This window comes from Mesocricetus auratus, unplaced genomic scaffold, assembly GCF_017639785.1.
Source record: "Mesocricetus auratus isolate SY011 unplaced genomic scaffold, BCM_Maur_2.0 Super-Scaffold_100013, whole genome shotgun sequence".
NCBI lineage: Eukaryota > Metazoa > Chordata > Mammalia > Rodentia > Cricetidae > Mesocricetus > Mesocricetus auratus.
In genome coordinates, this window is record NW_024429196.1 from 70,124,530 (window position 1) to 70,140,088 (window position 15,559).

The 15,559-nt window shown below is 47.2% G+C and overlaps 1 protein-coding gene across 1 annotated transcript in view; it reads right to left on the reverse strand.

Moving 5' to 3' along the window:
• Fgd3 (FYVE, RhoGEF and PH domain containing 3) overlaps nucleotides 1-1,746 on the reverse strand; it is a 66,181-nt gene extending 64,435 nt beyond the window's left edge. The window contains exon 1 of the mRNA XM_040755948.1: nucleotides 1,626-1,746. The gene's annotated coding sequence lies outside the window, so the exon portion shown is untranslated. The remainder of the gene's footprint in view (nucleotides 1-1,625) is intronic.
• Between the last annotated feature and the right edge of the window lie 13,813 nt (nucleotides 1,747-15,559).

Below are 15,559 nucleotides of genomic sequence, written 5' to 3' on the forward strand. Positions count from 1 at the left end.
GTGTTGTTTTGTGAGTAAGGAACCTAAGAAACCTGGACAGTCTCTACCATGGTGTCTACTTGTTATAAATGGACAAGGTGGAGTAAACCCTAAAGAACTACAGTTCTGAGTGCCCACCAGTTGGCCAGAAGTCATGAATCAGTGGCTCTGGGTGACCAGTACTGCTTCCCAGCCCAGAGCTCCTCAGATTTTGTTCTATGTCTATATACCCACCGTCTCATTACACATGTGGAATTCATTAGAACAAGGCCAAAGTCCCACAGATGGCCCTGAAGTGACAGGACAGAGAGGAAGTCAAATATCCAGAGTGCTACTGTGGAATTCAAATTAAATGCAATGTAGTGAATCTATTCTAAAGGAAAAGGGTGTCCCTACGAACAGCATCCACGGGGGCCTGAGCGCAGTCCTCACTGGGAGGGCTGGGTCTTGCTCTGTCTCTCTGTGAAGATCGCTGAGTGAGTTCTCATTCCTCAGTGCTGCAGAAGTCTGTGGATCCCAATGCCTGTGTCTCTGACTTAGGGCGCAGCTCAGTCTTTGTCTGGGTAATTTCCGCAGGTGCGGTCAGCATTTGCATGTACTTTTTGTCTTTTTGTTTTTATTTATTTATTATGCCATGTTTTAAATTGAGCTATAGTACTTTTTCTCCTCCCCCCCCCCTTGGTTTTTCAAGATAGGGTTTCTCTGTAGCTTTGGGGCCTGTCTTGGGACGTACTCTGTAGACCAGGCTGGCTTCGAACTCACAGAGATCCACCTGTGTCTGCCCGCACTTTTTATTCTTTAACCAGAATCTACCGCATGTATAGACCGTTTTCCCATTCTGCAATCAACTGCAGCTGTTGTTCTGTGGATTCAGATTCTCCCACCACTGAGACCCTTTCCACCCAGTCCTTCCGCTTCCTGGCCTGTGTTTTCCTCAGCCTTCTCCTCCCCACCCCACCCCACCCCTCCCCACCCCATCCCACCCCCATTCAAACCCTGACTGAGGTTGGAAAGGGCGGAACCCAGTGATGAGGTACTTCTCTCTCCCAGTGTGCCAGGTTCTCTTCTCCAGCCTGAACCACGAACCCACACAGCCTCCGCTGCCAACCGCAAATAGTGACTCATTGTTACACAGCCACATGGCTGTCCTAGAGGTGGATGGAGAATATTGTGCCATCCTAAGGTACCTCACACTACCCAGAGCATGCAGGTCTACACCCCTCCAGATCTCAAGTTCTGTTTGTATGTTCAGAGGTTTATTTAGCTCATGGTTTTTGTTTGTTGTTTGTTTGAGACACACGTCTCAGGCCGGCCTTGAACTCGCTATGTAGCTGAGGATGACATTAAACTCTGATGCTTCTACCTCTACCTCCTAAGTGCTGGGATTATAGTCCAGCTGGGGATCCAGTCCAGCGCCCCCTGCATCCTTGGCAAACACTGGACCACACCCCACATCCAGACCCTCTTCCCTTGTCCTTTATGACCGCATTTCCGATTTGTTCTTGAGTGCCATGTCAGGGAAGGAAACAGGGATCTGGTGGCCTGCACTTCAATCCCACAGCAGCAGCTACCCACAGGGTGCTGGAATCTCCTTGTGAGTGACCCTGCATGCATGAGGCTTTGCTTGGTACCCCAAAACTACTTACCTTGCAACCCTTCCCGCTTGGAGGCGGTTCTGGCTTTGAAGCTGTTATTGTCCCCGTCTGGCCTCCACTATGTCGGGAAAATCCCTGAAAATGACAGCATGGCTTGAGGTCTGGGATGAATGTCTTTGTCTCCTGAGGAGCTGAGCAGAGTGTGTCATGTGGTCACCAGAATAACCAGAGGGTGACACAGCAACACTGGGAGTCACTCAAAATAGGCAGGATGGCAGAGTTGTGGTTAGCACTTGGGGAAAAAAAAGTTTCTTCTGGAAATGTGGGGCAGGCAGGCCAAGCATGTGGGGGACGATGGGAAATGCTCCCTCCTTTCCCTCCTGCTGTGATGACAAATAGTAAACAAAAGGAGGGGAGAAGGGAATTTCCTTTGCTTCTGGAACATTCATTATGTTATGGGCACTCTTTATAAATGGCTTCGTTTAATTGTCCAAGTCCAGGTAATTTTGTGCCAGACTAACCCATCTCTTGGGAAGAAAACTGAGAAGTAATCTGCTGGGGTGTAGCTCAGCTGGTAGAGTACTTGATCAGCACACTGAAGGTCTTGGGTTTGTACCCAGCACTACCCAAACCAGGGATGAGGGCACGTGTGGCACATGCCTATACTCCTAGTGTTTGATGGAGGCGCCAGGAGCAGAAGTTCAAGATCTTTTTTGATTATTTAGTGAGTTGAGGGCTAGCCTGACCTTCATGGGATCCTGTATCAAAAATAAGGGAAAGAAACACTGGGGAGGGGTGTGGGGGGCAGGACTGCCTCATTTCCAGGATTCACTGCAAATTCTGATCCCCAAAGGAAGCCTCCGGTGGTGCTAACCACATGTCACACAGAACTCATTCCCAGAGGATCTGAGCCCTTAGTGGAATTTGTAGTTCAAATTCAAAATGTGAGGTTTGGGAAGAGTGGGTTTCCCAGGGACACACAGAAAAAAATGGGGCCACTTTTAACTCTGAGCTTCAACTGCTTGAAGAAACAGAGCCTAGCAGCTGGCTGTGCCTGTGGGACACTTCTCCTTTGCTACAGGGGGGGACAGAGGCTAAAGAGCCCTGTGACATTCTCTTTCCCCCCCTCCCCCCACCCGTGTGTGTGTGCGCGTGTGTGTGCATGCGCGCGTGCGCAAATGCCACAGTGCACACGTGGAGGTCACAGGATCATTTTTAGGCGTCATTTCTCACATTTCACCTTGTTTGAGACAGGGTCCCTCTTGTTTCTCGGGCTGGTCTGTGAACTGCAGGATAGCTGGCCCTGGAGCTCCCAGGCCACTTAGTTGTCCATCACCACATGAGAGTGCTAGGATTAAAGCTGTGAGTGCCCTGCACACTCAAAGTGTCCACAGTGAGCCATCCATCACTTATTCTGTAAATATTAGTAAGCGATTCTATTTGATTTTTTATTCAACATATATGGCAATATTTTATTTCTTTTTTCTTTCTTTCTTTCTTTTGTTTTTTGTTTGTTTGTTTGTTTTTCAAGACAGGGTTTCTCTGTATTGCTTTGGAGGTTGTCCTGGAACTCGCTCTGTAGACCAGGCTGGCCTCAAACTCTCAGAGATCCGCCTGCCTCTGCCTCCCAAGTGCTGGGATTAAAGGCATGAGCCACCAACACCTGGCTATTTCTATCTTTTGACCTCATACAGAACACAAATTCTGGTTAGATTTTTTTTTCTGGTAGCTGGGGTTCCTCCTGCCTCAGCCTCCTGAGATTTCAGCTATGCACTATCACACCTTCCCAAGGGTGGGTTTTCCTTTCCAGGGTAATGCTCATCCCAACTAGTGCTGGCACAGGCTGAGATGCCTGCGATGCCATTTCTGGCCCTGTGGTCCCAGTGCTGAGGGTGGCCCCCAGCTCAGCAGACTAGCTTGGGAGTTGGGGGGGAGCTGGGGCTACCCCTCTCTTTCTCCTCTGAGCAGAGCCACAGGTGGTGACCAAGGGAGAGGAACTGGGCTGCCTGTGCTTGACGACACAAAGTTCCTCTTCATCCTACAAGCTTCAGCAAATGGTACAAAGAAAAGAGATTCTGGGCAGGAGTTACATACAGCTCAGTTGGTGGAGTACTTGTCTAGCAACAGGAAGCCTTGAGTTCCACGCCAGACACCAAACAAACCAGGCACGGTAGTAACCACAGATCTTAGGAGGTGGAGTCAGGAGACTTGGGAGTTCAAGGTCACTCTCTGATGCATGAGTTTGAGGCCAGCCCGTCTCAGAAGCAAATTGTAGTACGAATAATGAAAACCAGAGACAGATGTTGGGGCTCAAGCTGAAGATCAGAAAAGCAAAGCAGCCGGCCACTAGCTCTCACCTCTACCTCAGACTGAAAGGGCGATCCTGACCACAGACTGCGTCTCCACTGAGTTGCTCTTCCGTCCCTCTGAGACTGCGCCGAGCTCCTTGTAGTCTCTCTAGTGCTGGAATTAAAAGCATGAGCTCTGTTTCTCTTTTCGACTGATTCACTCTTATGTAGCCCTGGGTGGTCTTGGACTCACAGAGATCCATCTGCCTGTGTTTCCTGAGTCCTGGGATTAAAGGTGTACGCCACCACTGCCTGTCCTCTATGGCTGTGGCTAGTTTTTGTTTGTTTGTTTGTTTGTTTTTGTTTTTCCAGGAAGGGTTTCTCTGTGGCTTTGGAGGCTGACCTGGAACTCGCTCGGTAGACCAGGCTGGTCTTGAACTCACAGAGATCTGCCTGCTTCTGCCTCCCAAGTGCTGGGATTAAAGGCATATGCCACCACTGCCCAGTGATGTGGCTAGTTTTGCAATCTGATCTCTAGGCAAGCTTTCAAAAACAATGTATCACCATAGTAAATGAGCAAGAAATCCAGACAGGGCCAGGTGGTGGTGGCGCACGCCTTTAATCCCAGCACTTGGGAGGCAGAGGCAGGGGGATCTCTGAGAGTTTGAGGCCAGCCTGGTCAACAGACCTACTTCCAGGACAGGTTCCAAAGCTACACAGAGAATCCTTGTCTGGAAAAAAAAAAGAAAAGAAAAGAAAAAAGAAGGAAAGAAGAAAAAGAAATCCAGGTAGATGGCTTAATGAGTAAAAGTCCTTAAAGTTTGAGCCTGATGAACTAGGTTCAGATCCCCAGAACCCCCATAAAAAACTGGGTGTGGTAGCACACACCTGAAATACAGTCCCCTGTGGCATGGAGCACATGCCTCCCAACTTAAACCAACACATAGACAAGTCGGCCAAAAGAGTAAGAAAACATGAGCTGCAGAAAACACAAATTCAAGAAGGCGGTTTTCTCTAAGGAAAGGAGAGGCTGGGGGCTGGAGCCTAGGTTGTAGGGAACTGCAGGTTTCAAAATGACAGTGTCCTTCAAGCCTGCAATAAAAATGACTCAGTGTTGAGAGAGAGAGGGAAAAAGGCAAAACCCAGCAGGACAGTCATTTATGGGAACAAACACTTCCAGCACAGGCCCCAAGTTTTCCATTATGGAGTGTTTTTCTGTGTCCCCAGGTTTTTTTCCCCTGAAGACATCTACCCATAATGAGAACTGGTCAATGGGCTTCATTTGTTCATTTCTTTATGTTTCCCTTGGTGAAAAACAAACAGACAAACAAATAAATAAATAAGGTATTGGGGACTAGAGAGATGGCTCAGTGGCTAAGAACACTAGCTAGTCTTCCAGAGGTTGTAAATTCTATTCCTGTCAACCACATGATGACTCATAACCATCTGTAATGAGATCTGGTGCCCTCTACTGGCCTGCAGGCAGACATGCAGATGGAAAACTATACATAACTAATAAATCTTTTTTTTTTTTAAAGGTCTTTCCCTGGCTCTTGGCAGAGCATCGTGTGGTAAGCACTTGGCTCATGGGCCTGGGTATCTGGTATTTGCAAGAGTTGACTTGGAAATGACAGCATTCTCCTAGGATCTCACACCCTTCTTGGTCAAACTCCCCAATGGTGTTTCCCATTCGCTTCTCCTTTTCAGGGTGCAACAGGCACCCTGAGCCAGGACATTTGCACCCTGAACACACTGGCTGGGCCAAGGAGGCACCCTGTTCCTAGGCCAGGGGTCCAGATGTCCTCATACAAGGCTGGAATAAAACCTGCTCTCCAGGTTCAACTCAGCTAGACAAATGACCTTCGGAGCCCTTCTCTGCCGGGTGCTAAGGGCAACTCCTGTAGCTTGCTGGGCCCTGTGACTTGTGAGTACTGACCAGGCTGTGTGTGCAAAGCAGAAGACAGTAATTCAAGCTCATTTCCTGTCTCCCAAAGACTCCTGATTCTTCATGGTATCTCACATATACAACTTAACATCACTCAGAGAAAAGTTTTTGTTTGTCTGTTTGTTTTTATTTTCTGGCTTTTTCGAGACAGGATTTCTCTGGGAAGCTTTGTCTATCCTGGAACCCTCTCTGAAGACCAGGCTGGTCTCAAACTCAGAGATCCACTTGCCTCTGCCTCCTGAGTGTTGGGATTAAAGGCATGCACCACCATCACATGGAAAATTTAAAGTTTTAAATATGAGACTAGAGACATGCTCAGCAGTTAAGAGCACCTGCTACCGGGGGCTGGAGAGATGGCTCAGAGGTTAAGAGCACTGACTGCTCTTCCAGAGGTCTTGAGTTCAATTCCCAGCAACCACATGGTGGCTGACAACCATCTACAATTCAATCTGGTGTATATGTAATAAATAAATAAATCTTTAAAAAAAAAAAAAGAGCACCTGCTACCCTTACAGAGGATCTGGATTTATTCCCCAGCACTCCGAAGCTCTAGCTCCAGAGGATCCAAGAACATATTCTAGACTCCTTGGTCACCACACTCATGTGCACAAACCTACACATAGATATGTACAGATATATGCAAGTTAAAATAAAAGTAATTATTTAAAACTAAGTTCTAAGCTGGGCGTTGGTGGCGCACGCCTCTAATCCCAGCACTCGGGAGGCAGAGGCAGGTGGATCTCTGTGAGTTTGAGGCCAGCCTGGTCTACAAAGTGAGTTCCAGGACAGCCTCCAAAGCCGCAGAGAAACCTTGTCTCAAAAAACAAAAAACACAAACTTTTGGAGTGTGTGTGTGTGTGTGTGTGTGTGTGGTGTGTGTGGTGTGTGTGGTGTGTGTGTGTGGTATGTGTGGTGTGTGTGTGTTTGCGCCCTCGCATGCACCATGGCATGCACATGGAGGTCAGAGGGCAGCTTGGAGGAGTCAGCTCTCTCCTTCCACCACAACACTTGTCTCATATACATAAAACCTGAAGTTGAACCCTCAGTAACACACACACACACACACACACACACACACACACCTGAAATGCAAATATAAATGCATCTAACTTGCAGGCAGGATCACCACATAAACAGGCTGCACTTTGTAGCTGCTTCAGGGAGGAGGAGCTGCAATTGGAACAGAGACCAGGGCCAGCTGATGGGTAGGCTGGAAGGAAGAGGAGCAGGTCCCCAGCTCTTAGACTCAGGGAGCCTGGACACTCATGGGAGATGCAGGTCCTCATGGGCACTCACCAACGTGGACTCAGGCTCCACAGCTGCTGGGATCCCTTTGTGTGACACAAAAACCAAAAAACCCAGAGACGGATATTGGGCTTCAAGCTTCAAGCTGAAGACCAGAGAAGCAAAGCAGCCAGCCACTAGCTCTTACCTCTACCTCAGGCTGAAATGGCAATTCTGGCTCCGCCAAGGCTCAGACTGCAATCCCAGACTGCTGCCTCTCCTTCATGTGGCTGGAGACAATTTCTGAGACTAATTTTGCTTCTTCCTTATATGCCTCTCTCTGTCCAGTCATATCCCAGTGTTGGGATTAAAGGTATGGTCCCAAGTGCTGAGCCTTTTGTGAACTGTTTCTCTTTTACATTGATTCAGTCTTCTTGTGTAGCCCTGGATAGCCTTGGATTTACAGAAAGGTCATCTGTCTCCTGAGTCCTGGGATTAAAGAAAGGTGTGTGCCACCACTGCCTAGCTTCTATGATTAACTAGTGTGACTGGCTTTGCATTCTGATACTTCAGGCAATCTTCATTAAGTCATAAATAATATGTCACCACACCTTTGACAGCTTTGCAGACTCTGAAGCAGCTGAGCTGGCCTCTACCTTTCCCACAGTCATCACCCCATGCTGTGGTACACAGGTGACCCCAAAGACTCAGAGTCTGAATAACTAAGGCAATGTTCACCCTCGCTCCTCCTAGATATCCCACCGTCTATAGCCTTGATTCCAACTCTTCAGCACCCATGTGAGCCTCCTTTGGCCTAAAAGGAGCTGTTCCCAGCACTAGGCAGAGGGTAGCAGATCTTGTCTGGCTGGGAGGCGCAAGAGGGGGCAGGATCTGAGACACCAGGGAGAAAGGGAAGGGAGCCCTGAGATCGGCAGGAAGGCAGCAATAGTGGCACCCCTGTGTGTTCCTGATGAATGATTATTATCCCATTGGATTTTTTTTTTTGGTTTTTTGTTTTGGTTTGGTTTTGGTTTTTCGAGACAGGGTTTCTCTGTAGCTTTGGAGGCTGTCCTGGAACTCACTTTGTAGACCAGGCTGGCCTCGAACTCACAGAGATCCGCCTGCCTCTGCCTCCTGAGTGCTGGGATTAAAGGCGTGGGCCACCACCGCCCTGCCTATCCCGTTGGATTTTACCCACAAACACATGCTCAGTGATAAAAGGGTTTAGAATCATAAAATAGGGACAGCACAGCGTTGTACCAAGTGCTGGCTTGAGCGTCAGGCCCTGAGACTGCACATGACGACCCATGAGGCCGCCCTGATTACAGAATGGAGAGGTGGAAGGTCCTATCTCAACATCCTATCTCAACATCCTATCTCCAACATCCTATCTCAACATCCTATCTCCAACAGAGCAGGAAGCTGTGAGTCCCGAGAGCTAAAAAAACGAGGAGACGGGCGCAGCGGAAGTGGACGAGGCTGTGTAAGCGCCACCAGCGCAGAGTCGGACGGGGCAGCGAAAGCTTCCTTAACAGGAGCTCATGGGTCTTGAAGGGTTAAGTGGGAAATCTCCAGAAGGGGGCTGAGGCAGGCATTCTGGGAACTGAAATGGAAGGTGTAAAGGTTGCTTCAGCCAGATGCCAGGTGAAACTCACGTTGAAGATAAGCTTGACCAGTACTAACTGCCTTGGTGACTGCGTGAGGGACTCTGTCATTCTCGCTGTGGTCCGTGAAGGGATCAGTTTTCTGTTGTCTGTCACAGGCACAGGGTAGGGAAGAAACGATGGGATGCCTCCTTAATGTGACTCTGGGACCAGAGTGGGTGGCAGTGAGACAGGAAGTGGGGGGCTTCTGGATCATGATGGATAGTGATCAGCTGTCAATGAGTCTGGAGGCTGATGTCCCAGACCTTCCATAACCACTTGGTTGGGTCCTGAATATCTAGCTTATATTTTCCATTTTACTCACTGGAACAGAACTGTGCTCAGGGAGCCAGCTGCTGCCAGGAGGCTAGTGTTCATTCTGTATGTCAAAAGAGACTTGTTCCTCCTGCTTCAATTTCTTTACCTATATCATAAATGATCAGGGTCTAAATGTGGTACCCTGACACCATGATTGCTTATAACCTGGCACAGTGCTCATGTTGGCTGACAACACCCTGTCCAATACTTGGAATACATTGCCCAGGCCCCAAACCAATGTCCTGATATTTCCTCAGCCCAAGAGTCTGCTCCTCCTCCTCCCTCCAGGCCACTCTAAGTGCCTCAAGTCTGGGCTCTGTGAGTTCCAGGACCACGTGAAGCCCATGGAAGGAGACTGGGAAACACACAACCCAGCATTGCTTCCAAAGATCAGACAACATCACCAGCAATCCAAATGTGTCAGCAATACCTGATACTTAGCGCTTCCTCCATCAGGAGACAGATGTCAATCAATGTCAGCTATGCTTAGCTATCACGTGGGCTATACCTGCCCTGGTCTGGGCACTGTAATTCAGAAACTCAGGCACTTTCCCCATAGCTGGGTTGGCTCCTATTCTCAGATAACACACCTCTAACTAATTATTGGGGCAAAGAAGAAATCTCAAGAGAAACAAAAATAACAGTGGGGGGGGTTGATTGGGGCTTAAGCAGGGGTCTGCATAACTGGCCTCAAACTTACTATGTAGCTAAGGATGACCTTGAACTCCTGATCCTCCTGCCTCCACCTCCATATGCCGAGCTCTTTAGAGTGAATCACCATGCCCAGATTAGAAAATACGTTAAGCCGAAATAAAATATATATCTTAAAATATGTTGGAGGTGGGTAAAACCATGTTCACACTGGATGTTTGTGACAGATGTCTATTAGAGAGAAGTGTATGGGTGGCAATCTAAGCATCTATCTTGAGAAACTAAGGACTGGAACAACCCTAAAACAAACATAAGGAAACAATGAAAAATAACAGCAGGACTCAGTGGGAATTAGGGAAAAATCAATGAAGCCAACAGTTGGTCCTTTGAATAGATTTAGCAAATTGGTCAATCCTTAGCCTCTGTCTTAGTTAGGATTTTTATTGCTGTGAAGAAAGACCATGATCACAGATCACAGCAATTCTGTTTTTGTTGTTGTTGTTGTTGTTGGGGTTTTTTGTTTGTTTATTTTATTTTTTTTGTTTTTTGGTTTTTTGATTTTGTGAGACAGTGGTCCTGGAACTAGCACTGTAGATCAGGCTGGCCTCGAACTCACAGAGATCTGCCTGCTTTTGCCTCACCAGTGCTGGGATTAAAGGTGTATGCCCACCACACCTGGTGACTCTTATAAAGAAAGAACATTTGATTTAATAGTTTATATTTTCGGAGATTTAGTCCACTATCAATGTGATGCAATGTGGTGGCTTGCAGGCAGACACAGTGCTGGAGAAGGAACTAAAAGTCCTGCATCTTGACCCACAGGCAACAGGAAGTGACCTGAGACACTGTAATATCTTGAGCATGGGGGACCTCAAAGCCCACCCCACAGTGACACACTTCCTCCAACAAGGCCACACCTCCTAAAAGAACCACTCCCCAGGAGAAAGAGCTAGAACTCACCAACCTCATAAGCCAGTTAAATGTCTCAAAGGTAAAAATGCTTGCCACCAACCCTGACGACCTGAATTTGATGCCTGGGATCTTGCCTGAGAACTGTCCCCTGCAAGCTGTCCTCCGACTGCCACATAAGTGACACTGCTCATGTGCCTCTCCTTGACATGCACACAGAATAAATAAATATCTAATAAAAACAGAAAGAGATTACATTCTCCCATTCCCGTTGCTCTAATGAATTGCCACTCTGAGGGTTATGTGCACCAGGACATACCCATTTGGCACGATATCTTTGCTTTATGTGGATTGCGAAGTGTGTCCCTTGGTCTGTAGAAATGTAACTTCACAGTATAAAAAGACATAGTTGGGTACTTTTATCATACTTTAACATTTTCAACTGTGGTACACTATGAAAAGTCCAGAGCAAGGTGTCTACTCCTGCCAGAACCAGCTTACAGCTCCAAGAAGGCTTTACTAGCGTGGATGGCTTCCATGTATTCTAGTTTCTGGCTCTGCTCTCAGAAAAGTGAGTTCCTGTGTGTGTGTGTGTGTGTGTGTGTGTGTGTGTGTGTGTGTGTGTGTGTGTGTGTGTGTGCGCGCGCGCGCGAGTGAGATTGGTGTTGAATGTCTTATTCAACTACTTTCCATGTAATCATAATCTTGGTGCTACTGGGCATTGCACCTAAGACCTTGAGCTTGCTTGGCAAATATTATAGCACTGACCTCTATGCCTAGTCCCACCTTATTTTTTGAAACAAGGTTTCTCACTGAACCTGGAGTTGACAACCTTATTTTTTGAAACAAGGTTTCTCACTGAACCTGGAGTTGACCAGTTCAGCTAGACTGGCTAGCCAACAAGCCCTAGGGATTCCCCTGTCTGCCTCCCCAGCACTGGGATTCCAGGTATGGACTGTCTACTTGACCTGACAAGGAAGCTATAAAGGGCCTTTTATACCCCAGAAGGTACGAGAGACTCACTTACAAGCATCCCACCTCTACTCAGCCACAGTTCTCTAAGTCCTCTCAGTTGTCAAACCCCAGGGGGCATCGCACTTGAGTCCCCTAGGACACACACCTGCTAGATCTGCTGGATCGTTTATCTTAGAAGGGTTCTTTGGGTGTCAATAGTGAGTTCCACAGGGCCATGCCTAACATGGGAAGCCTTCCAAAAGCCCACTTTATCACTGCTGTCTGTCACATGGCCAAGCCACTGGTCACTGTTTATGAGTCGGTGGCCTCCTAACACAAGAGCTCTGAGCATTGTGAAATCCTTCTACAACTGTAAGGAACATAGCCCACAGGCCATCTCACTGGGTGGATTCCTTCTTACTGCCTTGGCTCTGAGTTTCTTCATTAGTAGATCATGCCATGGTGGCCTTGGGGCCAGATGTTAGCCATCCACTTTAAGATAGTTATCTGCAAATTACAACTCTGCAGCTCAGTGGGGACTGCTCATGGGGTACCATCATTGTGGCCATCGACCTGGAAGACCCCTGGATGGTCTCCATTACGGAACTGTTCTCGGCACTGTCTTCCCTGGAGTGTGTCTCTGCTGTCTCTCATGCATTGTGGGAATTTCAGATTTAAAGATTATTTCAGGTCCCTCGGCCTTAGTGGAGTTCCAGTTAATGGCCACTTGCAAGCCAGTAATTTTGTCTCTAACAATAGATACACATGGCAACTGACAAGGTCTTTGTCCAAAAAAATCCCAGTACTCACCACTGGGTGGCACTCAAGGACTCCTGCCATCAACCCCAATCTAGCTGTCAACCTCTGAGAGAGCCATGTCATGTCCTGAAGAGAGTTTGTTGGTGATAAGATGGCAATGTTTAACATCGTCATTAATTAAAGCGGTCATCTCTTTGTCCAGCACGTATTGTACGTTATTTCAAATTAATGGCATATAACGATGTATATGGGATTAGGTAGCCACCTTCTCAAGCAGTGTAGCCAATGAACACCGGCTGCAGAGCAAACTTGCTCGCTTCCATCTCGCAACACGGAGGGAGGAAGTCCACCCCACAAACACATTCCGCTGGAGGAGACAGAAATCCATTCAAATGTTCCTGTGCATTCTCAGTGTCGTCTCCAGGCATTACTTCCCCATAGCACTCCCATGTAACTGGGGCCTCAGTCAGAGCTTCACCAACAGACTGTCAGAATTAGTTTGTAGTGGCCCACCTCCAAGTATGCCGGAAAGGTTTCCTCTCCAGCCCCTGGGAGCCTTTGGGGGGTCGAGAGGGTGGGGCTCCTGCCGTGGGATTAGTGGCCTGTAATCAGGGAGTCCTGAGAGCTTGTTCCCCACTACTAATCCACTCTTCCTGTCTCCCCATCTGCCCCTTTCCCTCTTGTGGAATATGTAAAAGAAATGTACTCCCCCCACCCCCTGCTATTTCTTACCTTGTACTATCTTTTCTGTCAAAAGGGTAAATAAGACAAAACTGGTTTTTTTTTTAATTGTGCCAGGGAGTGGTGGTGCATGCCTTTAATTCCAATACTTGGGAGGGAGAGGCAGGCGGATCCCTGTGAGTTCAGGGCCAGTCTGGTCTACAGATTGAGTTCTAGGACAGCCTCCAAAGCCACAGAGAAACGCTATCTCGAAAAAAACAAAAAAGAATTGTATGAAGTGGTTAGCTGGGAGGTGGGGGGGGAGCAGGAGGAGAGGAGGGAGGGGAAACTGTGTTTGGTAAGTAAAATAAATTTTAAAAATTAATAAAAAATTATAAAGAAGTCACTTGGCAGACAATCAAATTCCTTCAGGGTCTGTATTTTTTTTTAATCAAAATATGTATGCAAGGGCCGGGCGTTGGTGGTGCACACCTTTAATCCCAGCACTGGGGAAGCAGAGGCAGGCAGATCTCTGTGAGTTCAAGGCCAGCCTGGTCTACAGAGCTAGTTCCAGGACAGCCTCCAAAACAATACAGAGAAACCCTGTCTCGAAAAAAACCAAAACAAAACTATATATGTATGCAAGGTTGTACTCAGTGCTGAAAATGTCATTCTCCTCACCAGCCTTGATGTCTAAATTAGTCAGTCATACAAGGGTGTGATGTCTAGCTCCTGACTACTCAGAGGGAGGCACAGGACTGACTTACACTAGGGTTAAAAGCCCAGTGGACCCTGCGGGAGTGCTTGACTGCTTAATCTAGCACAGGCATTCACCCTTCTGCAAAATCAAACCTTTCATTTTAGGGAAGTATTCTGGATTGTGCGGTCATTTTGTTGAGATTCATGTCTTACCTAGTGTAGAAGCCAGGGAAGACTTGGGTGTGGTCAGGGTGAGAACCACTCTTCTGCTCTTCGCCAGGGGTAGTAGCTGTCTTGGCTCTGAGTATGAATTGGCAAGCCTTTGGCTGAATGCTCAGCTATGAAGTCACAGAGGCAAAATCTGGGAAGCAAGGCTTAGGCATAAAAATAAAACAAAACCACTACACATCGTCAGGGAGACAGAGTTTGGAAGCAAACAAACACACTAACAAAAACACCATCTGAGCTGGTACAATACTGTACTTCAAAGGCCAAGCATTTAGCAAACACTCAGAAAAAAAGAAACCAAGAAAGAATTGTGTCCTATTGTCCCCAGACACTGGGTTTACCAGACAAAACCTTCAAAGCAGCTAGACTAAAGAAGTTCAAAGATTAAGTTTTAGAAAAGTTAAGTAGCTAAAAGATGAGCGATTGAACAAACAAGGAAATTCAACAAAGACAGGTTATACAGAAGAACCAAGTGGAAATTCTAATTTTGGAATTGAAAAGCATAATAACTGAAGAGGAGCACTTACTAGCGACATCAAAGGCAGAGCAAACAATTGAAAGCTTAAAGACAGATCAATAAAACTGGCCAATCTGGAAACAAAGAGAAATAGACATGGATAGCAATTTTACTAGTCAAGAACAGCACAGGCTGTTTGTAGCCAATATCAGCAATTCCATAAATATTTAGATTGATGCATGCAATTGGGAAATTTCCAGAGCACTGAGTGAATTGGCCTGTTGCTTTTTTGGTTTCACTATTTGATTATTTTCTCCCAGACTCATTGGTGCTCTTTGGGGGAAAAGACTTAACTAACCCTATAACAATATTGGGTCATAATTGATGATTATGGGGCTGGAAATGTGGCTCCATCAGTAAAGGGCTTGCTGTACAAGCATGAGGACCTGAGTTCAAGTCCCCAGTGTGTGCCTGTAATCCCAGCCCTGAAGCAGAGTCAGGAGGATCCCTGGGGCTGGCTGAGCAGCTAGTGTGACTGAATTGATGCCCTGCAGGTTCACTTTCAACAACAGGATGAAGGGCTATTTAAGAAGATACTCCATATTAACCTCTGGCTTCCACTAACATCCCTACAGACCACATGAACACACACAGACACAGACACAGGCACAGACACACGCTTCCACTAACATCCCTACAGACCACATGAACACACAGACACAGGCACAGGCACAGACACATGCTTCCACTAACATTCCCACAGACCACATGAACACACACAGACACAGGCACAGGCACAGACACACGCTTCCACTAACATTTCTACAGACCACATGAACACACACACACACAGGCACAGGCACACACTTCCCCACAGACCACATGAACACACAGACACAGGCACAGACACACACTTCCACTAACATCCCCACAGACCACATGAACACACACAGACACAGACACAAGCACACACACACACACTGTAAATAACATCTTGTTGTAATGTTATCTCTCCATCTATTTATTTTTGCAATACTATAGGTTAAACCTAAAGCTTCGCCGGGCGTTGGTGGCGCACACCTTTAATCCCAGCACTTGGGAGGCAGAGGCAGGTGGATCTCTGTGAGTTCGAGGCCAGCCTGTTCTACAAGAGCTAGTTCCAGGACAGCTAGGGCTACACAGAGAAATTCTGTCTAAAAAAAAAAATCCTGAAACCCAAAACAAACAAACAAGCAAACAAGCACTCCTCC